Raw genomic sequence first — 24,635 nt, 5'->3', positions numbered from 1 at the left:
ACTTGACTAGGAAAGATATTTATGTGCAGCAGGTCTTCTCAGGGTTTGTCTATTTGCAAAATGTATTCAGTATTCATGGAACAGATACGATGGGTGCTCACTCTCCACCAGGCACCATGGTCAAACATAGAAGGCTAACCTATGTCGCCTCTATTCTGAGGATCCCTGTGATGACACAGGAGGGGACAGAAACATGGATAGAAATTTGTAGTTGCAATATAGTGTCAAAATGACCTTCAGGAAGGCACGAACCATGTGTTGTGCTCATATAGTCCTGTTACAGGAAAGAGATCCTGATCCAGACCCCAGGAGAGGGTTCTTGGATCCCACGCTAGAAAGAATTCAGGGTGAGTTTATAAAGTGAAAGCAAGTTTCTTCAGAAAGTAAAGGAATAAAAGAATGGCTATTCCATAGACAGAGCAGCTCTGAGGGCTGCTGGTTTCCTTTTTTTTTTTTTTTTTTGAGACGGAGTCTTGCTCTTTTGCCCAGGCTGGAGTAAAGTGGCGTGATCTTGGCTCACTGCATCCTCTGCTCCCTGGGTTCAAGCAATTCTCCTGCCTCAGCCTCCCGAGTAGCTGGGATTATAGGCGCCTGCCACCATGCCCGGCTAATTTTTGTATTTTTAATAGAGACAAAGTTTCACCATGTTGGCCAGGCTGGTCTTGAGCTCTTGACCTCAGGTGATCCAGCCACCTTGGCCTCCCAAAGTTCTGGGATTATAAGTGTGAGCCACTGCGCCCAGCCTGGTTTCCCATTTTTATGGTTATTTCTGGATGATATGCTAAACAAGGGACGGATTATTCATGCCTCCCCTTTTTAGACCACATAGGGTAACTTCCTGTCGTTACCATGGCATTTGTAAACTGTCATGGCGCTGGCAGAAGTGTAGTAGTGAGGACCATCAGAGGTCATTCTCATCGCCATCTTGGTTTTGGTGGGGTTTGGCCAGCCAGCTTCTTTACTCAGCCTGTTTTACCAGCAAGGTCTTTATGACCTGTGTTTTGTGCTGATCTCCTATCTCAGTCTGTGACTTGGAATGTCTTAACCGTCTGGGAATGCAGCCCAGTAGGTCTCAGCCTTGTTTTACCCAGTTCCTATTCAAGATGGAGTTGCTCTGGTTCACATGCCTCTGATAGTCAGGCCTAAGAACCATCATGGAAACCTCCATTTCCTTGGCCTCTGAGGCTTTGAGGAAGAGTATATGCAGATGTCGATGAAAAGAGTCAAACTCTGTAAAATATTTAAGGAGGTTTATTCTGAGTCAAATATGAATGACCAAAGCCTGTGACACAGCCCCAGGACGTCCTGTGAACATGGGCCCAAGGTGGTTGGGGTGCAGCTTGGTTTTATACATTTTAGAGGGACAGAAGTTAGAGGCAGACATCAATCAATGTCATATTTAAGGTGTACATTGGTTTGGTCTAGAAAGCCAGAACAACTTGAAGCAGGGATTTCCAAAATCTTTGAATGCAGGTGCGTTCAAAGAAAGGGATTTTGGAATAGATTTTGAATGTAGGTGCATTCAAAGATTTTCTGATTAGCAGTTGGTTGAAAGAGTTAAGTTATTATCTAAAGATGTGGAATCCATAGAAAGGAATGTCTGGGTTGAGATAAGGGATTGTGGAGACCAAGGTTTTTGTTATGCAGATGAAGCCTCCAGGTAACAGGCTTCAGAGAGATTAGATAGTAAAAGTGCCAGACTCTTAGTTAGATCTCTCCTGGAACAGGAAAAGATGTGGAAAGGAGATGACATTCGCTACAGAATGTAGATTTTCCTCACAAGAGACAGCTTTGCAGGGTCGTTTCAAAACATGTCAAAGAAATGTATGTTGGGGTAAAATACTTTGATTTCTTTCAGCGCCTGCTATCTGTCACTTGATGCTATACTAGAGACAGGCTGGAATTTGGTATCTTATTGCTACAAAGTATTTGTTTTCTCAGTCTTAAGATTTCTGTTTTAATGTTAGTGCATGCTGGCCAGTGGTGCCTGAATTCCAAAGGGAGGAGGGTAGAATGAGGCGTGGCTGATCCTCCCTTCTCGCCCTGCACTAGTCTTTCAGGTTGACTTTGAAATCCCCATGGCCAAGAGGAAGGTCCTCCATTCAGTCAGATGAGGGGATTTAGAATTTTATTTTTAGTTTACACTGATTGGAGTTCTTGTGAGAGTTCTGAAATGAAACCTTGCCTTGGAGAATGGGTAGAATTTAGTCAGACTTAGCTTTGGTTCTGCCATTTTGTTTGGCTTCCTTTCGTATGAAGACCGGCCATTGGCCCGTTTGCTCTTGTTCCTTGGCTGGTTTCAATGTTGGCATTGCCCTTACAGACTGGGCTGCAGAGTAGACAGACTTTTCTTTGGGTATTCAAAATATCACCATCAAGTACTGTTAACATGCTTTTTTAGCCTGGAAACTTTCCCAAGGCCGTTTTCCCCACCCACTGACTTGCCTTTAGCCATGGTAATCATTGCTTTTGTACTGTTTTAAGAAAAAAAAGAAAAAGTCCTTTTAATGTAAAAGTCATAAACCATGGCCTGACAACTGCAGATAATTACATTACTCATTTGTTTTTATTGTTAGTATAACTTTTAATTGTCTTCCATATCTTCGTGCCTATTGTTTGCTGGGCTGAAGTTAACGATGTTTTGAAGTCAGTTCAGAGGTGAATGAAGGGTAAGATCATAATAGCAGATATAGATGTGTTGTTGGCGTTTTGTGAATGTTAAATGCTAATTTAATCAATAACAAATTTTGAAAAAGAATGAAAAGTTCCCAGCGAGGGAAAGAAAGGTATTCTGTATGAGAGGCACCTTTTATCTGTGGATAGTACTGTTCATTTCTTTTGCAGATATGAAATATAATTACTTCACCTCAATTATTACTTAATTGTACAGCTTGCTAGTGTTATAGGAAAGAGTTCTCCATCCGGACCCCAAGAGATGGTTCTTGGGATTGGTGCAAGAAAGAATTCAGGGCGAGTCCATAGAGTAAAGTGAAAGCAAGTTTATTAAGAAAATAAAGGAATCAAGAATGGCTACTCCATAGACAGAGCAGTGCCGAGGGCTGCTGGTTTCCCATTTTTTGGGTTATTTCTTGATGATATGCTAAACAAGTGGTGAATTATTCATTCTTCCCCTTTTTAGACCATATAGCATAACTTCCTTGCATGGCCATGCCATTTGTAAACTGTCATGGCACTAGTGAGAGTGTAGCAATGAGGAAGACCAGAGGTCACTCTCATTGCCATCTTGGTTTTGGTGGGTTTTGGCTGCTTCTTTACTGCAACCTGCTTTATTGGTAAGGTCTTTATGACCTGTATTTCATGACGACCTCCTGTCTCATCCTGTGACTTAGCATGCCTTAAGTGTCTGGGAATGCAGCCCAGTAGGTCTCAGCCTCATTTTACCCAGCCCCTACTCAAGATGGAGTTGATCTGGTTCCAATGCCTCTGACACTAGTATTTGAGGAAGCTCAGATGTTTTTAAAGTATGGATAGTAGCCATGATATAAATCCTTTCTCTTTTTGCAGTTGGAGACTTTACAGCAACCTCTATGCCAGTGATTCCCAAGCCCTTTGGAGTTAGAACTCTCTGTCCTTGTTGTGCTGGTTTGAGTCTACCCTTCCTTCCCTGCTGTCAGATCCTATATGCTGTATCTTAGTTGAATATTGACTTCCTTTCAAAATTCTTTGACCTCTTCTGAATTACATGAGATACTTTAAATTGGACTAAATGTAGGGAAGGGATTTTGGAATAGAACTAGGGAATGTCCCAACTGGCAGCTTCCCCAATTTATCCTAAGACATTTCGCCGTTTCTAGGATGGGTTTTTAAAGACACCTCTCCTTTTCTGGGATCAGTTGTTTGGATCTAAGTTTTTTTGCACTGTGTGTGTCTCTCTCTCTTCTTTTTCACTTAGTATATTCTTCTGCAGAATGGTCAGTATCTTATTTTAGCTTTAGAAGGCACCAGTTTAAAGAAGTAATAAAATCATAATTATCAATACAATACAATTGTCATTGTCAATACTGGAGAAGTTAGCAAAGGTATTGGAAGGCCAACTACATTCTTTATTTCCCATGTGACTTTTTCTGTAGAAACTCACCTAGAGTCCTTAAAGGGGATAACTGGTAACTTTCTGACATATGGTGAAAGGCCTCTGCTGGCCACTGGGCAGCTTTCAGAGAGTTTTTTCCCTATTTATTTATTTATTTATTTATTTATTGTTTTTTGAGGCAGAATCTTGCTGTCTTGCCCAGGGTGGAGTGCAGTGGCACATTCTCTGCTCACTGCAACCTCCAACTCCCAAGTTCAAGCAATTCTCCTGCCTCAGTCTCTTCAGCAGCTGGAACTACAGGCATGCACCACCATACCTGGGTACTTTTTTGCATTTTTAGCAGAGATGGGGTTTCATCGTGTTGGCCAGGAGGTCTCAGTTTCCTGACCTCATGATCCACTGGCCTCAGTCTCCCAAAGTGCTGGGATTACAGGCACAAGCCACTCTGCCCAGCTGTTTTTTCCTTTTTTAGAATATTTAATTTTTAGAGCTGGGTGTGGTGGCTCATGCCTGTAATCCCAGTACTTTGGGAAGCTGAGATGGAAGGATTGCTTGAGACTAAGAGTTTGAGAACAGCCTGGGCTACATAGCAAGACCCTGTCTCTATAAAAAATTAAATAATTAGCTGAGCATAGTTCTGCACACCTGGAGTCCCAGCTCCTCAAAAGGCTGAGGTGGGAGGATTGCTTGAGCCCGAGAGGTTGGGGCTGAAGTGAGCCAAGATTGTGCCACTGGATTCCAGCCTTGGTGAGGTCCTATTTCAAAATAATAATAATGATAATAATAATTTTTAAGTTAAAAATTGTATAGCTCACTGTAGTCTTGAACTCTTGGGCTCAAGTGAGCCTCCTGCCAAAGCCCCCCAAGTAACGAGGACTACAGATGTGGACCACCATGCTTGGCTACTTTATTTTTTTACTTTTTTTAATTATTATTTTTGAGATGAAATTTTGCTCTTGTTGCCCAGGCTGGAGTGCAGTGGCACAATCTCGCCTCATTGCAACCTCTGTCTCCTGAATTCAAGTGGTTCTCTGCCTCAGTCTCCCAAGTAGCTGGGATTACAGGTATGTGCACCACCATACCTGGCTAATTTTTTTTCTATTTTTAGTAGAGTTGGGATTTCACCATATTGGTCAGGCTGGTCTTGAACTCCTGATCTCAAGTGATCCTCCCGCCTCACCCTCCCAAAGTGTTGGGATTATAGGTGTGAGCCACCCTGTCTGGACTTTTTTACTTATTTTTATTTTTTTCTAGAGACAGGGTCTCTCTATGTTGCCCAGGCTGATCTTGAACTCCTGGCCTCAAGTGATCCGCTTGCCTCAGCCTCCCAAAATGCTGGGATTACAGGCATGGGCCACCATGCCTGGCCCACAGAGTTTTCTGGAGGAGAAACTGAATAGCCATCTGAACTTCTTGCCTAGGTTTGTTTGGAGAAGAGAGTCAAGCAGCACTTGAGTGATTTGAATTTTTGTTGAGAAAAACAAAGTGAAAAAAATTTTTTGACATCAGATATGTTGTTTTAACCTCCGGGGCAGATTTTATTTTTCTTTTACTTTTTGTTTTTATCCTTTTGTACTATTTTTAAAGACAGGAATGAGAAGAAATTATCCCTGGACCATTCCTCCCAGTGAAAAACATAAAATGTGACTATCCGGAAATGGAGTGTGATCACAGGGGCATGTATGGCTGAGTCATCCAAAATGCTGACTGTCGTGTAGGGCTCTGTGGTTTTGGTGGGTTTCTTACCTTCTGTGTGCTCTGGTTACTTCATCAATGTGATGGAGATGATAATCTCATTGGATGTTGCAATTTACTGAGATCATTCTTGTAAACACTTAGTATAGTTTCTGGTACACAGCAAGCGGTTCGTGATTGTTATTGCATGACTATATCCAGATTCTATTATGTCATGTTACTATGCCATCAAAGATTCGAGTTCCTTGGTGCACTGATGTGATCTTTTGAAACTCAGAGCAAATATTACCTGGGCCAATGTTACATGAGTATTTGGCCATGAAGATCAGACAAAGAAGCCACCCTAGCAAGTGACTGTTTCATTGAAGTATGGTTTGTATGGTTTGTCTGCCATTGTCATTGGGAGCACGTAGAACCTCCTCAGGCTGAGTGGGCAGGGCCCGTGTGTAGCTGCTCCCATGTTGAGAATACAGCACTTTGAAAATAGCCTTGGCAAGAACCACCCTTGCTGTTAACCAGCTCGTCCACTAACCAGCTGTGTATACCCTAGGTCAGGCCAGCTGTTTATATATTATAACTCACTCCATTAAAGAAAAGTGAAGATATTTGCTAAGAGAGTAGGTCTTAAGTGCCATCATCACACGCACACAAGGGGTGATGATGGCAGGTGATCGGTATGTTAATTAGCTTGATTGTGGTGATCATTTCACAATGTACACATATATCAAAAAACCATGTTGTATACCCTAAATACGTACAATTTTTATTTGTCAATTGTATCTCAATAAAGCTAAAAAAAAGACACATATCAGCCGGGCATTGTGGCCCACGTCTGTAATCCCAGCACTTTGGGAGGCGTAGGCTGGTGCATCACTGGAGGTCAGGAGTTTGGCCAGCCTGGCCAACATGGAGAAACCCTGACTCTACTAAAAATACAAAAATTATCTGGGCATGGTGGCAGTTGCCTGTAATCCCAGCTACTTGTTGGGAGAGTCGCTTGAACCTGGGAGGCAGAGGTTGCAGTTTGCCGAGACTGTGCCACTGCACTCCTGCCTGAGCTACAGAGCGAAGGAAGGAAGGGAGGGTGGGGAGAGAGAGAAAGAAGGAAGGAGGGAAGGAAAAGGGAAGGAAGAAAGGAAGGAGAAGGAAGTTTCCCTATGTAATTAAAATAGCATTATCACAACTAATACAATGAATACTAATTTCTTAATATCCTCTAATATCCAGTTTATATCCCAGTTTTCCCAGTTACAGTTGGGTTATATACTGAGTTTACAGCTTCACAGTCACTTCCTCTGGGGAATGAGGAGGTGGAACTAACTACATGAGCTCTCAGGTTTCTATAAGCATGACAGTTTTGTGTTTAATACCATTAGGAAGTGCCATTGTGATTTTGTTAATTTCTTGTTCTCAAAGAGGGATTGAAGCTTTAGAGACATAAACATGGCTCTCTAGCAAGGTGAAATGGAAATCTGGAAATTATTTGGTTGAGAGAATAAATAGGGATGGGTTAGTGGTGTCTCCAGCTGGGCTTGGCCTGTAGATTGGACAGATCACACATGGACAGTGGTTGGATGACTTGCGTACTGGCCAGAGAGAAGGAGGCCGTGTCCTGGTCTGAGGCCCAGCAGGTTTTGGGTCTTGTAGTTTCTAGTCTCCATAAATGTTCCGAATGCCATTTCGAGTTACCGTGAGGACTTGGACAGCCCTTTGGATTTAGTTTTGTTTTGTTATTTGAGACTCTGGTGTTTTCTTCAAGGAGGCTAAATGCTGGGTCTATTGGGTTACCTGTCTAAGGAAACTCCCATTGTTTCAGAATAAGAGAAGAATGAAAAAGTCATGCTCTGACTGCCTGGTGGCTATCAGGTGCTGCTGGCCCCAGAGGTTATAAGCCAACTGGCATGTCCTGCGCCTCATGCAGGCTCCCATTGTGAGAAGCAGCTTTGAAGACTTCCCACCCAAACCTGCCCACCATGTAAGAGGCCTGGTGCTGGGTGTGTCAGCTATGGGTGGGGGAGTGAGGAGAACCGTTCTTTCCCACATGAGCTGTGAACCAATTGAGAAGTAGGGCTGAGGGACCAGGCAGATGGAGATCAGAATGTTAAATTCATTCCTGATAAACGTTCCACTGGAGGACTGGGGCATGTTTTAATAAAGGGCTTCCTCACTCTCAATCTCAGAAGCAGTCCATCTAGCCCCCGCAGGCTCTTTCCCTGGGCCAGATGAGAGAAGTAGTCTGTGTGCTTCCAGTGGGTTCCCAAGAGAAAGGAGGGAGAAGGAGCTGGGCTGGTACCTCTCCATCTCATCCTGGCCAGCTAGGTAAGTCCTTTCTCCTGCCTTGGGAGGAGGAAGAGGTAAGACGCCCTGGGAGATTCCGCTGTAGACACTGGAAATGTGGAATACCCGTGCCCTCTTCACTCTTGCCTTCTTCTTGGGACCTGGTATCCCCAGGGACCCAGCACCCTGGTCCCACTTGTGGATTTCCACCCGGGGCAGCTCTTTTCCTGTTTCAGCTTCACAGACTAATTTATTTAGAGGGGGTGAGAGAAATGATATAAATTCTGATAATCGTGGCACTTAATAGATATTATCGTTCATATACATGATATGCATTTCTCGAACTGGTAAATCTTTTAAAGAATTTATTTTACAATTTCTCTCAAACTCTGAGTATTTGTAGAGTGAATGAATATACCAATCCTTTGTTGCGTTGGGAGGCAGAGACTTGAGGATGGTTGTGTGTTTGTGTGTGTGTGTGAGTTGGAGAGTGGGTCAGAGAGGAAGTGGGGCAGGGAGCTAAGGCTTCTGGAAGATTCCCTGGGGGATGCCCATGTTCTGAGTGTCCCGGGGGGCTCCTCTGGCCAATGGGCCTTCGACCCCCCGGATCCTGGGAACCAGAGCAACAGAGACATGGGGGCCCTGCAGCAGCACATGTGCTGGGAGCCTCCTCCTTTTCCAAGAAGCCAGTAGTCCCTTCATTGAGGGAAAGGAACCATCCAGGTTCAGAGACAAAGCCCACGTGAGAGGGAAGGAGGAGAGGCTTGTGGAGCAGGCGAGTCAGGTAGGCGGTGTTTGCAGATCTCTTCGCAAGCCTAGAATCCACACCTGTTTTCAGGTATATTCTGAGAGCAGAGTATGGAACCTGACAATGACTTTGTTCACATTAATGGAGCAGATGATTGCTTTACTTTTTTGGGGTCCTTTAAAAAAATGGCAATATGTATTATTTTAAACTTAATTTACAATATTTATACAATTATTTTTATTATAATTTATATTGTATAAATATATATTGTCCAGTTTTTTTCACTTCTAGCTCCTTTCTTCATTTTATTTACAAGGAAATCATAAGGAAATTTCTCACTATGTTATGTGGACTGCATAAGTATACATTATAAATAATTGTATAAATATATAATATTTGCAATACAGTACAATTATTTATAATGTATAAATATATATTATATTATTTATATATATAAATACACATTATGGTGCATATATTAATACATATTAAGATAATATGTATTAATGTAAACTTGACCATTTTGAATTTTTTTATTTTGAGATGGAGTCTCGCTCTGTTGCCCAGACTGGAGTGCAGTTGTGTAATCTCAGTTCACTGCAACCTCCAACTCCCAAGTTCAAGCAATTCTCCTGCCTCAGCCTCCCAAAGTGCTGGGATTACAGGTATGTGCACCACCATACCTGGCTAATTTTTGTACTTTTAGTAGAGACAGGGTTTCACCATGTTGGTCAGGCTGGTCTCTAACTCCTGACCTCAGGTGATCTACCCGCCTCAGCCTCCCAAAGTTCTGGGATTACAGGAGTGAGCCACTGTGCCTGGCCTCTTTGCATTACATTTTTAAAGGAAAATGTTTGTTGAAATATAATACATGCATTGCATTTTGGCAACCACAACACACTTCTGACTTACATGGACTTAACTGAACTTCTGGTTATCCAAAACCCCCTAAAGTTTTAAATGTAACAACTATGATACATTTTTATCATGGAGCCTTGGCTGTCTTGTTCTGAGTTGTTAATTTTTGTGCACAATCTTGTGAGATCCAGCTCATTATATCAGCCTGTCAAGATCTTTTAGAATTCTGAGTTTGGTTTAATTTTGGGTTGTCCACAGACATTATGATCATATCCTCCCTCTCTCTACAAGTCACCGGTAAAAATGCTGAAGAGGAAGGGGCCAGAAGCAGAGCTCTGTGGGGGCTGTTGGAACCCTCCCCCTGATTAGGTCTTGCTGTGCTGTTGTTTTATCAGTCCAGTTTTTCTCACTTCTGGTCCCTTCATTTATAAGGAAATCATAAGGAAATTCTCACTAAGTTATGTAGACTGCAGGTTCCCATTTTTTTTTAATTGTTTTTGGAGACAAGGTTTTGCTTTGTCACCTGGGTCATAGCTCAATGTAGCCTCGAATTCCTGGGCTCAAGAGATCCTCCTGCCTCAGCCTCCAGAGTAGCTGGAACTATAACATGCACCACCATACCTGGCTAATTTTTAAATTTTTTGTAGAGATGGAGTCTTGCTGTGTTTCCCAGGCTGGTCTTGAACTCCTGGACTCAGTAATCCTCCTGCCTCAGCCTCCAAAATGCTGGGATTACAGGTGTGAGCTACTGTGCCTGCCCTAGATTGTCATTCATATCTGCAAACTTGTTGAGAATGGAAATAAGCCAGATTGGCTGTCCACGCTCAGGTTTTTTAGAAGCTAAAAATTTAGGTGAATGACGGTTAGCTGTTCTCCTACATTCTCATTGTCAGGTTATAATGCAAGCAAATTTCAGACCAAATTCACGTAAGACCCCTTATTCAGGAAATGTACGAGCAGATGGGCCAGCCGAGTACAGTCTGTGTGGTGGGTCTGTCATCAGGAGTCTGTGCTCTGTGCCTTCCTACGTGCGCTGAGTGCCACTTTGGATAAAAGCTTCCCTTGAGGCAGATTTTCCAGTATTCCAAAACCAGGATTCTCTTACCCTCTGAGAAGCCTCAGGTAGCCAGAAATTTCCCAAACCAATGGCTGGACCTTTTTAGGAATCTGGCTGAAGGATAGAGGCTCTCTTTCTGTTGCTCAGGCTGGAGTGCAGTGACATGACCAGGGCACACTGCAGCCTTAAGCTGCTGGGCTCAAGTGATGCTCCTGCCTCAGTGTCACAAGTAGCTGGGACTACAGGTATGTGCCACCACACCCAGCTAATTTGTGTGTGTGTGTGTGTGTACATATATATATAATATATATGTTTTCTTTTTTTGTAGAGATGGGGTTTGCCGTGTTGCCCAGGCTGGTGTTGAACTACTGGGCCCAAGCAATTCACTTGCCTTGGCCTCCCAAAGTGTTGGGATAATAGGCATGAGCCACCATAGCCAGCCTGGTAATCACTGTTTTGAGTGTTGTCACCTTAGATTAGTTTTGCCTGCTTTTTAATTCCATATACATGGAATTGCACGTAAGTTTTATGAGTTTGATTCAAGTTGTTGCATGTAAAATGTGTTCACTTTTTCCCCGTTGCTCTGTAATATTTCATCATATAAAGTCTAGGTCCGTTTCTATAGTTGTTGGACATTTGGTTGTTTCCATTTTGTGACAATTTGAAGAAAACAGCTGAAAACATTCTTGTACATGTCTTTGGTGGATGGAGTATGATTTATTTATTATTTATTTTTTTTCAGCTAGCTGCAAATTACACTTCTTATTTTATTTTATTTTATTTTTATTATACTTTAAGTTCTAGGGTACATGTGCATAACGTGCAGGTTTGTTACATATGTATACTTGTGCCATGTTTGTGTGCTGCACCCATCAACTCATCAGCACCCATCAACTCATCATTTACATCAGGTATAACTCCCAATGCAATCCCTCCCCTCTCCCCACCTCCCCGTGATAGGCCCCGGTGTGTGATGTTCCCCTTCCCAAGTCCAGGTGATCTCATTGCTCAGTTCCCACCTATGAGTGAGAACATGCGGTGTTTGGTTTTCTGTTCTTGTGATAGTTTGCTGAGAATGATGGTTTCCAGCTGCATACATGTCCCTACAAAGGACACAAATTCATTCTTTTTATGGCTGCATAGTATTCCATGGTGTATATGTGCCACATTTTCTTAATCCAGTCCGTCACAGATGGACATTTAGGTTGATTCCAAGTCTTTGCTATTGTGAATAGTGCCGCAATAAACATACATGTGCATGTGTCTTTATAGCAGCATGATTTATAATCCTTTGGGTATATACCCAGTAATGGGATGGCTGGGTCATATGATACTTCTAGTTCTAGATCCTTGAGGAATCCGCCATACTGTTTTCCATAATGGTTGAACTAGTTTACAATCCCACCAACAGTGTAAAAGTGTTCCTATTTCTCAACATCCTCTCCAGCAACTGTTGTTTCCTGACTTTTTAAAGATTGCCATTCTAACTGGTGTGAGATGGTATCTCATTGAGGTTTTGATTTGCATTTCTCTGATGGCCAGTGATGATGAGCATTTTTTCATGTGTCTGTTGGCTGTATGGCTGTATGAATGTCTTCTTTTGAGAAATGTCTGTTTATATCCTTTGCCCACTTTTTGGTGGGGTTGTTTGTTTTTTTCTTGTAAATTTGTTTGAGTTCTTTGTAGGTTCTGGATATTAGCCCTTTGTCTGTGAGTAGATTGCAAAAATTTTCTCCCATTCTGTAGGTTGCCTGTTCACTCTGATGGTAGTTTCTTTTGCTGTGCAGAAGCTCTTTAGTTTAATTAGATCCCATTTGTCAATTTTGGCTTTTGTTGGCGTTGCTTTTGGTGTTTTAGACATGAAGTCCTTGCCCATGCCTATGTCCTGAGTGATATTACCTAGGTTTTCTTCTAGGGATTTTATGGTATTCGGTCTAACATTTAAGTCTCTAATCCATCTTGAATTAATTTTCATATAAGGAGTAAGGAAAGGATCCAGTTTCAGCTTTCTACTTATGGCTAGCCAATTTTCCCAGCACCATTCATTAAATAGGGAATCCTTTCCCCATTTCTTGTTTTCTCAGGTTTATCAAAGATCAGATGGCTGTAGATGTGTGGTATTATTTCTGAGGACTCTGTTCTGTTCCATTGGTCTATATCTCTGTTTTGGTACCAGTACCATGCTGTTTTGGTTACTATAGCCTTGTAGTATAGTTTGAAGTCAGGTAGCATGATGCCTCCAGCTTTGTTCTTTTGACTTAGAATTGTCTTGGCAATGCGGGCTCTTTTTGGTTCCATATGAACTTTAAAGCAGTTTTTTCCAATTCTGTGAAGAAAGTCATTGGTAGCTTGATGGGGATGGCATTGAATCTATAAATTACCTTGGGCAGTGTGGCCATTTTCATGATATTGATTCTTCCTATCCATGAGCATGGTATGTTCTTCCATTTGTTTGTGTCCTCTTTTATTTCACTGGGCAGTGGTTTGTAGTTCTCCTTGAAGAGGTCCTTTACATCCCTTGTAAGTTGGATTCCTAGGTATTTTATTCTCTTTGAAGCAATTGTGAATGGAAGTTCATTCTGATTTGGCTCTCTGTCTGTTACTGGTGTATAAGAATGCTTGTGATTTTTGCACATTTATTTTGTATCCTGAGACTTTGCTGTAGTTTCTTATCAGCTTAAGGAGATTTGGGGCTGAGACAATGGAGTTTTCTAAATATACAATCATGTCATCTGCAAACAGGGACAATTTGACTTCTTCTTTTCCTAACTGAATACCCTTTATTTCTTTCTCTTGCCTCATTGCCCTAGCCAGAACTTCCAACACTATGCTGAATAGGAGTGGTGAGAGAGGGCATCCCTGTCTTGTGTCAGTTTTCAAAGGGAATTTTTCCAGTTTTTGCCCATTCAGTATGATATTGGCTGTGGGTTTGTCATAAAAGCTCTTATTATTTCGAGATACGTTCCATCAATACAAAATTTCTTGAGCGTTTTTAGCATGAAGGGCTGTTGAATTTTGTCAAAGGCCTTTTTTGCATCTATTGAGATAATCATGTGGTTTTTGTCTTTGGTTCTGTTTATATGCTGGATTACGTTTATTGATTTGCAAATATTGAACCAGCCTTGCATCCCAGGGATGAAGCCCACTTGATCATGGTGGAGAAGCTTTTAGATTTGCTGCTGGATCCAGTTTGCCAGTAGTTTATTGAGGAGTTTTGCATCGATGTTCATCAGGGATATTGGTCTAAAATCTCTTTTTTTGTTGTGTCTCTGCCAGTCTTTGGTATCAGGATGATGTTGGCCTCATAAAATGAGTTAGGGAGGATTCCCTCTTTTTCTATTGATTGGAATAGTTTCAGAAGGAATGGTGCCAGCTACTCCTTTTACCTCTGGTAGAATTCAGCTGTGAATCCATCTGGTCCTGGACTTTTTTTGGTTGGTAGGCTATTAATTATTGCCTCAATTTCAGAGCCTGCTATTGGTCTATTCAGGGATTCAGCTTCTTGCTGGCTTAGTCTTGGGAAAGTGTAGGTGTCCAGGAAATTATCCATTTCTTCTAGATTTTCTAGTTTATTTGCGTAGAGGTGTTATAGTATTCTCTGATGGTAGTTTGTATTTCTGTGGGGTCGGTGGTGATATCCCCTTTATCATTGATTAGGGTAACTGACTGTCCTTAGAATTGATGTTTACAGTAACTAGCAGATCAAGAATATCACACTCTCTGTAACAAATGATTTTAAAGTAAATTAAAGGTGTTATACAAAACCATATTAAATAAAGGAGTGGAGTTAGTCTCATATGACTTGTATTTAGCCAATCCATGTCAGTATGAAAGCAGATCATTGCTTTGGTGTGCCCCACCTATAATTAATGTTCTAAGTCAGAAGGTCAATTTCCTGAAATCTGAGATTTTCATGTGAAAGTATATTGTTTCCTCATGCCTTCTCCAGAAGCTAGGGTGGGAAGGAACACTTTATCGCTTCTGCACATAGGCGTCATTTTCTAATTGTAGATTCTCACTGTGAAAAAGTCATGAATTACTAAAAACTCTGGGCATATAAACTAGGTTTGGGGATCCCCTGAATTGGAATGAATAAAGTTTTAAAATATTCATTTATGTTTTATTTCCGTGTCATTGTGTGTCTTGTGATGAGAAAAATATTTGCTGCTGATTTAGAATTCCTGAATGCGCTTATAAAAATTTAATTCCACCCATATGAACTAGGCTTTCAAGTCTTTTTGAGAGGGGCTGTTTTCTTCCAATAGGTTGCTAGAGGGGAAACCTGTTAGCCAAAGAGAATTGTTGGATGCAAGTTTAATAGGGAAGGTGAACTCAGACCACCACTGGGGGATGCTGCATTGATTTAAATTTTAAAAGAGCCTGTGTTTTATGAAAGTAAAGAAATAGGTTAACAGTCCCCATGACAAGAATGGAAAACATTCTCAGGACCTATACCACACATACACATTTAAAGTATCACTCAGCCCACCATGGTGAGGGCCTCTCTCTACAAAAATTTAAATCTTAGCCAGGCGTGGCGGCACGTGCCTGTGGTCCCAGGTTGAGACGGGAAGATCGCTTGAGCCCAGGAGGTCAAGGCTGCAGTGAGCTATGATCGCGCCACTGCACTCCAGCCTGGGTGACAGAGTGAGACCCTGTCTCAAAATAAACTAAACTAAACTATCACTACCTCTTTATAGCACCTAACAGTATTTTTGAATAACCCTGCAGTAGGGGAATCTGGTACTGTGAACTAATGTTACGGATGTATTTACCCTTTCACCCAGCAATCCTGTTTTGGGGAATCTTTACTGCAGATACACCCGCACATGTGATGAAATGACATTTACTTATAGTTATCACTGAAGTTTTGTAACACCAGAGTTTTGGAAGCCACCAAGTGGCCATCAGTCAATAAGGAACTGGTTAAAGGGACGATGGTGTGTATCTCCAGTGGAACACGATGCATCTGTTAAAGAGAATGATCTGTATTCTGGCCAGACGTGGTGGCTTATGCCTGTAAGCCCAGCACTGTGGGAAGCCGAGGCAGGAAGATCACTTGAGATCAGGAGTTCAAGACCAGTCTAACGAACATGGTGAAACCCCGTCTATACTAATAACACAAAAATTAGCTGGGAGTGGTGGTGCACACGTGTAATCCCAGCTACTCAGGAGGCTGAGGCAGCAGAATCGCTTGAACCCAGAGGGTAGAGGTTGCGGTGAACCAAGATTGAGACACTGCACTCCAGCCTGGGCAACAGAGCGAGACTCTGTCTCAAAAAAAAAAAAAAATCTGTGTTTTGATATGGGAAGATTAAGATTTCGGGTACATTGTCAAGTACAAAATGCAAGGTGGAGAAAAGTACAGGGAGTATGCTGCCCTTTGTATAAGAAAGATGGGCATATGAAAATGCGTGTGTGAATTTACTTATATTTGGATCAAGAAACACTAGAAGGATAAACAAGTTATAATTAAATGGTCTTCTGTCTGAGGCACAGGGCAAGGGAGTGATTGGGAATAGATATCGGAATGCCTCCTTTGCATGGGTCTTTTGATGGATTGTGTTGACCTTTGAATCGTGTAGAAAAGCAAGTCAGCAACCAGCAAAAGTGAATCAGCCAGGGAATGCCTTTGACTTTGAACGAGACCAACAGCAGGTGGTGGAGAGCGAAGGTGGTTGACTGCATTTCTTAGCTCGTAAGCAAAGTCAGTGCATTCATTCATTCATTCAATCAATCAGCAAATGCATACTGAGTCTCTCCCATGCACCATCTGCTGGTTCACATGCCAAGGATACAGCTGTCAACGGAAGCATTAAGGTCCAAGCTTTCCTGGAGCTGGCATTCTTGAGGGAGCAGACACAAGACAACAGCTGATTAGTGAGGAAGAGAAGGCTCATGTGGCAGGACCTAGAGAAGAAGGTGAGAGGAGTCCATTCGGAGGCTAGAGGGGACATTCATTGCTGATACATCTTCTTATGTGTTCATGATGCATTTGCAAACAGTATTTTTTAATTTTATTTTTAAAGACAGGCTCTTGCTCTGTCGCCTAGGCTGGTGTGCAGTAGCACAATCATAGCTCACTGCAGCCTTTACCTCCTGGTCTCAAGTGACTCTCCCGCCTCAGCCTCCCAAGTAGCTGGAACTAAAGGCATGTGCTGTCATGCCCAACTAATTTTGTTGTTATTATTAATATTTTTTGTAGAAATGGGGTCTCACTGTGTTGCCCAGGCTAGTCTCTTGAACTCCTGGCCTCAAGCGATCCTCCTGCCTTGGCCTCCTAAAGTGTCAGGATTACATGCGTGAGTCACTGCACTTGGCCCTATGAACAATATTTGCACCTAGATAATAAAGTAGTGTAAAATCTTACATTTAATCTTTTACTACAGCAGTCAGGATTACATTTTATCATCATATCATTATCACTTCAGATAAGTTTCTTTTTCTTTTTCTTTTTTTTTTTTTTTTTGAGATGGAGTCTCGTTCTGTCACCCAGGCTGGAGTGCAGTGGCATGAGCTCGGCTCACTGCAACCTCCACCTCCCAGGTTCAAGTGATTCTCCTGCTTCAGCCTCCTGCGTAGCTGGGATTGCGAGCATGTACCACCACACCTGGCTAATTTTTGTACTTTTAGTAGAGACAGGGTTTCACCATGTTTTCCAGGCTGGTCTCGAACTCCTGACCTCAGATGATCCACTTGCCATGGCCTCCCAAAGTGCTGGGACTACAGGTGTGAGCCATGGTGCCTGGTCAGCATTACATTTTATCATAATATAATTATCACTTCAAATAAATTTCAAATAAAAAAACATGTTATGGTAGGTGACTGTACCCCAGTCCACTACTGTGTTGGTGGAAAACTAGAATTTAGTTGACTAAATAAAAAGTGGATTTGACCATCACAGTTTGCTTTCACAACAGTCAGGTTATTCTCGGGTTAATGTTGTCTAAATGATTTGTGACTATAACCATAGACTATTAGGTGATGAGACATTACTGTGACGAGTCTATCTTTTTTTCTATTCAGGAGTAGTTTAAAAAAATTCCTCTTTACTGTGATATATTAGCTACAGAAAATTGAAAAAACCCACGCATAGACTCAGATAAATCACATAGCCCTCATATTCCATATGTCTTCATGACAGTCATTGAGAATCCCAGGGCGATAGCTCCACCGTAGATAATGTAGATATTTGAAACATATTTCTTTCGTGTTTATTTATTTATATTTCCTCTTCCTGGTCTTTTTATTGGCAGAATTATCTGTCATAGTTTCCGAATTCGATGAAAGATTAATGTGGTTATTTAAAAAAGTTTTTACGATGAAATGATTAGTTTGCAAGAGAGATATTTCTCTGTCTCTTTGGGTTCAATTAAATGTTGGTGAAACTTGAGAAATAATGAGGAACATAGATCAAAGCTGTGGGGAAAGGCAATGTTACTGCTTCCAGCATCTCTAGGTCTGCAACAGCAAGAGTTAAGTTTTGCTCAGAGAATGAAGGAAAAATAACACAGACTGGGCAGCCAGATTTGTGAGTCTGGGCTTTTCCTGACAACCAGTGCAGACTATAGCTCCATCTGACATGGAACCAGTATATTCACAAGCATTGCTAGATCTGTGATCTAGTTTTGAAAACACCAGAAATCAGATTTGTTTTCAGGGTGAAAAAAAATGCAAAGTCATACAGATTCTTATTTCCTAATCATGATAAATTCCACTCTATGGTATATTAAGGAAAAGCTCCAGGAGTTGCAGACATCCTCTGTCATTCTAGGAAATGCACAAAAAGGTGGTAATGGAAGCTTGTTGTTGTATTTCCTATTTCTCTGTTCTTTTGTGTTTTGAAGAGATGGGGTCCCACTTTCTTGCCCAGGCTGGAGTGCAGTGGTGAGATCATAGCTCCCTGCAGCCTTGAACTCCTGGGCTCAAGCGATCCTCCTGCCTCAGCCTGCTGAGTAGTTGGGACTACAGGTGTGCACTGCCATGCTCAGCTTCTTTTATTTGATTTTATTTATTTATTTATTTGAAACGGAGTCTCACACTGTCACCCTGGTTGGAATACAATAGTGCCATCTCAGCTCACTGCAACCTCCTCCTCCTGGGTTCAAGTGATTCTCCTGCCTCAGCGACCTGAGTAGCTGGGACTACAGGCGCCTATTACCATGTCTGGCTAATTTTTTGTAGTTTTAGTAGAGATGGGATCTCACTTTGTTGGCCATGCTGGTCTCAAACTCCTGACCTCATGATCCACCCACCTCGGCCTCCCAATGTGCTGAGATTACGGGTGTGAGCCTCCACGCCCAACCCTATTTTATCTTTAATTTTGGTAGAGATGGAGTCCCTCTATGCTGCCCAGGCTCGGCTTGAACTCCTGACTTCAAGTAATCCTCCCACCTCAGCCTCCCAAAGTGCTGGGATTACAGGTGTGAGCCAGCACTCCTGACCTCCCAGTGCTTAATTGCTTGAAAGGGTTGGACTCTTCTTGAGGACTAGCCCATTCAGAGCTTTGTCAGATTTGTACAACCTCTTAGGATCTCAGAGTGGACTTAGGAGGATGTGATCTTTGCTTCCTAGTAGATACAGGAAAAAAGGTAGGTAGTGACTGCAGAAGGACCTCCACTCTGCCTCCTCGATTTACCTTACAGGAAGCTTGGACAGAATCTCTGGGGCTAGTACAGGGAGTTGCTGCAGCCCGCCTGTGAGGACAGCACCGCTCACATCCACCATTGCTGGCAGAGCGAGACAGCCCTGCCAGGGCAGGTTTGATTTGCCATAAGCAGCTGTACTCAAGGATGTAGAAAGGCACCTGGCCACTCTGAGGGTCCATGTTCAGTACTCTGCATGTTGCGTTATCTTTCTGAATTTACTTTCCAGACGAGAAATAAGAATAGGATAGCAAAAGTAAGAAAGGATGAAGGGCAGTTGGATAGGAGTCGTCTGATTCTTTAACGCTTTTTACTATTTGGGGTAGCAGTTTAAAGAAGAGATGCTTTTGGCCAGGCACGGTGCCTCATGCCTGTAATCCCAGCACGTTGGGAAGCCGAGATGGGCGGATCATGAGGTTGAGAGATCGAGACTATCCTGGACAACATGGTGAAACCCCGTCTCTACTAAAAATACAAAAATTAACTGGGTGTGGTGGCATGCACCTGTAGTCCCAGCTACTCGGGAGGCTGAGGCAGGAGAATTGCTTGAACCTGGGAGGTGGAGGTTGCAGTGAGCTGAGATCGTGCCACTGCACTCCAGCCTGGCAACAGAGCGAGGCTTCATCTCAAAAAAAAAAAAAAAAAAAAAAAGAAGCTTTCAAAGTAAGAATACCCGAAAGTAACCCAACAGTGGTGGAAATATTTCACAGTTGTTTTTAGGGGTTCTTCTTCTATGATGGTAGCCAAGGTATTTCTTTTTTTTTTTTTGAGACGGAGTCTCGCTCTGTCGCCCGGGCTGGAGTGCAGTGGCCGGATCTCAGCTCACTGCAAGCTCCGCCTCCCGGGTTCACGCCATTCTCCTGCCTCAGTCTCTCAAGTAGCTGGGACTACAGGTGCCCGCCACCTCGCCCGGCTAATTTTTTTGTATTTTTAGTAGAGACGGGGTTTCACCATGTTAGCCAGGATGGTCTGGATCTCCTGACCTCGTGATCCGCCCATCTCGGCCTCCCAAAGTGCTGGAATTACAGGCTTGAGCCACCGCGCCCGGCCTAGCCAAGGTATTTCTTAGAGTAGATGCTTTGAGTAGAGACCGTATTGTTTTGCCACTTATCTTTGGGGGAGGAAGTTTGTTTTTCATCACAGAAAGCAAACATTGCTTTTCTTCGGAACTGTTCCCTGTTCTCTGAAACAATGAACACGCTTCTCTCGGATCCACTTCACCAGAATATTCCCACCCAGCGCTTCTCACATCTTATACCAAGACCCTTACCTGCCTTGCAACTCAACGAAAGAATAAGTGTATGTTCCCAAGAGTGTTAGTGTTCTGTCAAAGTCCAAATTCTGTTAATTTCATGAATAATTCATTTAGTTTTCATTATTAAATGGATAATTTGAATTTCTGGCCTATTAAGAGTTTTTTTGTTTCTGGAGACACAGTCTCCCTCTGTCTCCAGGCTGGAGTGCAGTGGCGTGATCTTGGCTCACTGCACCCTCCGCCTCCCGGGTTCAAGCTATTCTACTGCCTCAGTCTCCCTAGTAGCTGGGACTACAGGCATGCACCACCATGCCCAGCTAATTTTGTATTTTTAGTAGAGATGGGGTTTCACCACGTTAGCTAGGATGGTCTGCATCTCTTGACTTTGTGATCCGCCGGCCTTGGCCTCCCAAAGTGCTGGGATTACAGGTGTGACCCATTCCACCTGGCCAGGAGTTTTTTTTTTATAAATGGTTATAAGTCTTGGACCATATTTGTGAAGGTCCCAAGACCATCTAACAGAATTGCTGTAAAATATGACAGTAACAGAAACAACTACAGAAAAGAGAGCTAATATTTGTATATTGCTGTGTATAGTATGCATTATTAAACATGAGAAGGGTCAGAGTTCAAGTGTGACATGCCTAGTGGGCTGATAGGAGTTGTGGAGCTCTCATTCCCTTTTTTGTTGAGAGATGGGTTCTTGCTTTTTTGCCCAGGCTGGAGTGCAGTGGCATGGTCATAGCTCACTGCAGCCTCGACCTCCTGGGCTCAAGCAATCCTCCCATCTCAGCTCCTGCCTCGAGTAGCTGGGACTACAGGCATGTACCACCGTGCCCGCTTGAGCTCTTATTTCTAACCTGGTAAGGTCATGGAGTCCTCTAGAGTGAAGCGGTGTTAGTGAGAATAGCTTTCAGAGCAGAGCTCAGCGGCAGAGACAGAGAGGACTCTATCTGGACTGGAAGAAGAAATGAGTATACGCCAGAGAAGAAACATCTTTCGTCAAAATTCTGTTGGGCATCCAGCAGCTGGCACTCATGTCTAGAGTCCAAGACCGATAACAGAAAACTTATGTCCTGTTTGGCTTAGAGAATGAAAATAAGCTCTAAGAATTTTTTTTTTTTTTCTCCTGAAATGGAATCTTTCTCTGTTGTTCAGGCAGGGATTCAATGGCATAATCTTGGCTCACTGCAACCTTTGCCTCCCGGGTTCAAGCGATTCTCCTGCTTCAGCCTCCTGAGTAGCTGGGATTATAGGCGCCCACCACCACACCTGGCTAATTTTTGTATTTTTAGTAGAGACGGGGGTTTCACCATGTTGGCCAGGCTGGTCTCGAACTCCTGACCTCAAATGATTCACCCATCTCAGCTTCCCAAAGTATTGGGATTACAGGTGTGAGCCACTGCACTTGGCCAACTCTAAGAGTTTTAAAAAATTTATACATAAATACATCATAGGTTGGTACTTACCAGTATTTTAGTTGTTAGTAAATTTGGTGGTTTGTTTATAATGCAACAACTTATCTTTTTAAGTAAACCTGAACTCATAATCTGCCAGCACATCTGTGTCTATATCAGCCAGTTTTCTCATCTCTGAGATTACTGCTGTTTTGTTTTCACTACCAAGTTCTCCGTGCTTTTTTCTCACCTCTCGGTGAGTTGAAGGGGCTGATATGTATTGCCCGCTGATATGGTTAGGCTTTGTGTCCCCACCAGATCTCGTCTTGAATTATAATCCCTATAAATCCACATAATCCGCACATGTCAAGGGAGAGACCAGGTGGAGGTTAATTGAATCATGGGGAAGGGTTTTCCCCATGTTATTCTCGTGATAGTGAGTTCTCACTAGATCTGATGGTTTTATAAATGTGTAGTAGTGTCTCCTGCATTCCTTCTCCTTCCTGCCGCCTTGTGAAACAGGTACCTTGCTTCCCCTTCACCTTCCGCCTTGATTGTAAACCTCCCCCAGCCATGTTGAACTGTGAGTCAGTTAAATCTCTTTCCTTTATTTTTTTATTTTATTTTATTTTATTTTTTTGAGACAGAGTCTTGCTCTGTCACCCAGGCTGGAGTGCAGTGGCCGGATCTCAGCTCACTGCAAGCTCCGCTTCCCGGGTTTACGCCGTTCTCCTGCCTCAGCCTCCCAAGTAGCTGGAACCACAGGCGCCTGCCACCTCGCCCAGCTAGTTTTTTGTATTTTTTTAGTAGAGACGGGGTTTCACCGTGTTAGCCAGGATGGTCTCGATCTCCTGACCTCGTGATCCGCCTGTCTCGGCCTCCCAAAGTGCTGGGATTACAGGCTTGAGCCACCGCGCCCGGCCAAATCCCTTTCCTTTATAAATCACTCAGCCTCAGGCAGTTCTTTATAGCAGTAGGAAAATGGACTAATACACCCCTGCTTAGCTGGGGTCTGAAAATCTGGTTAAAATAGATCTCAAAACAATAAATAAAAGTCACTGGCTGTTTGTACCCTCTTTGTCCCGTGGTTGTTGAATGACTGGGTAAGAAATTAAATGGGACACTCTGCAGACACCTAGTAGAGGCCTTGGCAGGTGAGTCTTCCATCAATTGGTATTTCCCCTCTCCTTCAGCAGCACTTTTCCGATAGCCACAGAGCGCTCCCAGGCGCGGAGAGTAGTCAGTAAATGAACCATCCATCTCCAGAACTTGCAGACTCATGTCGAGCAAGGCTGATGCTCTCAGAAGGTGTACCATTTGATCTTGTGGCTTTACCTTCCCTCCCCTGCCACGTGAACTGTAATTTGAGAAGTTTAGTGTTAGTGGGTGATGTTAGACAAGGCAGAAAAAAGTGGTCAAGGCTGGATGTGGTGGCTCACACCTGTAATCCTAGGACTTTGGGAGGCCGAGGTGGGCAGATCATGAGGTCAGGAGATCGAGACCATCCTGGCTAACACGGTGAAACCCCGTCTCTACTAAGAATACAAAAAATTAGCCGGGCGTGGTGGCGGCACCTGGAGTCCCAGCTACTCCAGAGGCTGAGGCAGGAGAATGGCGTGAACCCAGGAGGCAGAGCTTGCAGTGAGCCGAGATCGTGCCACTGCACTGCAGCCTGGGAGACAGAGCGAGACTCTGTCTCAAAAAAAAAAAGGAGTGGTCAAATTCACCCCAAATGTGTTTTGTTGTATTTCATATTCTTCATATTTGAGCACTTAAGAACCATTCACAAGTCAATTCTCTGAAGCAGAACATCACATTCAACGGCACACACATTCCTCATTCTGGATATCGGGCAAGGAATAATCAATCCTAAACTCCATTATGCCTTTACGGTGGTCATGATGAAATCTGATGAGAATGGCGGGTGAGAGCTTGGGGCTTGTCCCTCACCCGTAAAGCATGCAGTTTGTACATGTCAGTTATGCGCAGAGGTTTAATGGTAGATAATTGAAGGATAAGATAGTGGAGCAGCATTTCTTTACCAACTCAGATAAGTGAATATAAAATTCCTGTTCATCTAGGTGCTTCTGTCAATCCCCAATTACCCCTGAATTCAGAGAGTTTTACATATAATTTAAATTCTCTGATAATTCAAAAATTCCACTTTAGTTGTTAATTCTTACTTCTGTTGAGCCAATCTGACATTTTTATTTTATTTTATTTGTTGAGATGGAGTTTCACTCTGTCGTCCAGGCTGGAGTGCAGTGGCACGATCTCGGCTCACTGCAAGCTCCGCCTCCCGGGTTCAGGCGATTTTCCTACCTCAGCCTCCCCAGTAGCTCGGATTACAGGCGCCCACCACCATGCCTATCTCATTTTTGTATTTTTAGTAGAGATGGTGTTTCACCATGTTGGCCAGGCTGGTCTTGAAGTCCTGACCTCCAGTGATCCACCCACCTTGGCCTCCCAAAGTGCTGGGATTACAGGTGGGGGCCCGTGCACCCAGCCAAGCCAATCTTATTTTTAACAAGCATCAAAGAGGTAATATTTTGAGCAACCGCCTCGTATTTTATCCGGGTTGTTACATTTAATCATCCCTTTGGTCCTGCAATGTGGTATTTATTACTCCACATTACAGATGAAGAGACAAAG

General features: G+C 43.0%; 1 protein-coding gene and 1 pseudogene across 3 annotated transcripts in view; both read left to right on the top strand.

The window, feature by feature from the left end:
• CAMK1D (calcium/calmodulin dependent protein kinase ID) overlaps positions 1-24,635 on the top strand; it is a 449,243-nt gene that overhangs the window by 71,873 nt on the left and 352,735 nt on the right. The window lies entirely within an intron of this gene.
• On the top strand, positions 15,069-15,205 carry LOC117082918 (annotated as a pseudogene).

Source organism: Trachypithecus francoisi, unplaced genomic scaffold (assembly GCF_009764315.1).
Source record: "Trachypithecus francoisi isolate TF-2019V2 unplaced genomic scaffold, Tfra_2.0 Lachesis_group9, whole genome shotgun sequence".
Classification (NCBI taxonomy): domain Eukaryota; kingdom Metazoa; phylum Chordata; class Mammalia; order Primates; family Cercopithecidae; genus Trachypithecus; species Trachypithecus francoisi.
The sequence above is the reverse complement of the archived record's forward strand: the minus strand, read 5'-3'. Positions and strand labels throughout refer to the sequence as shown.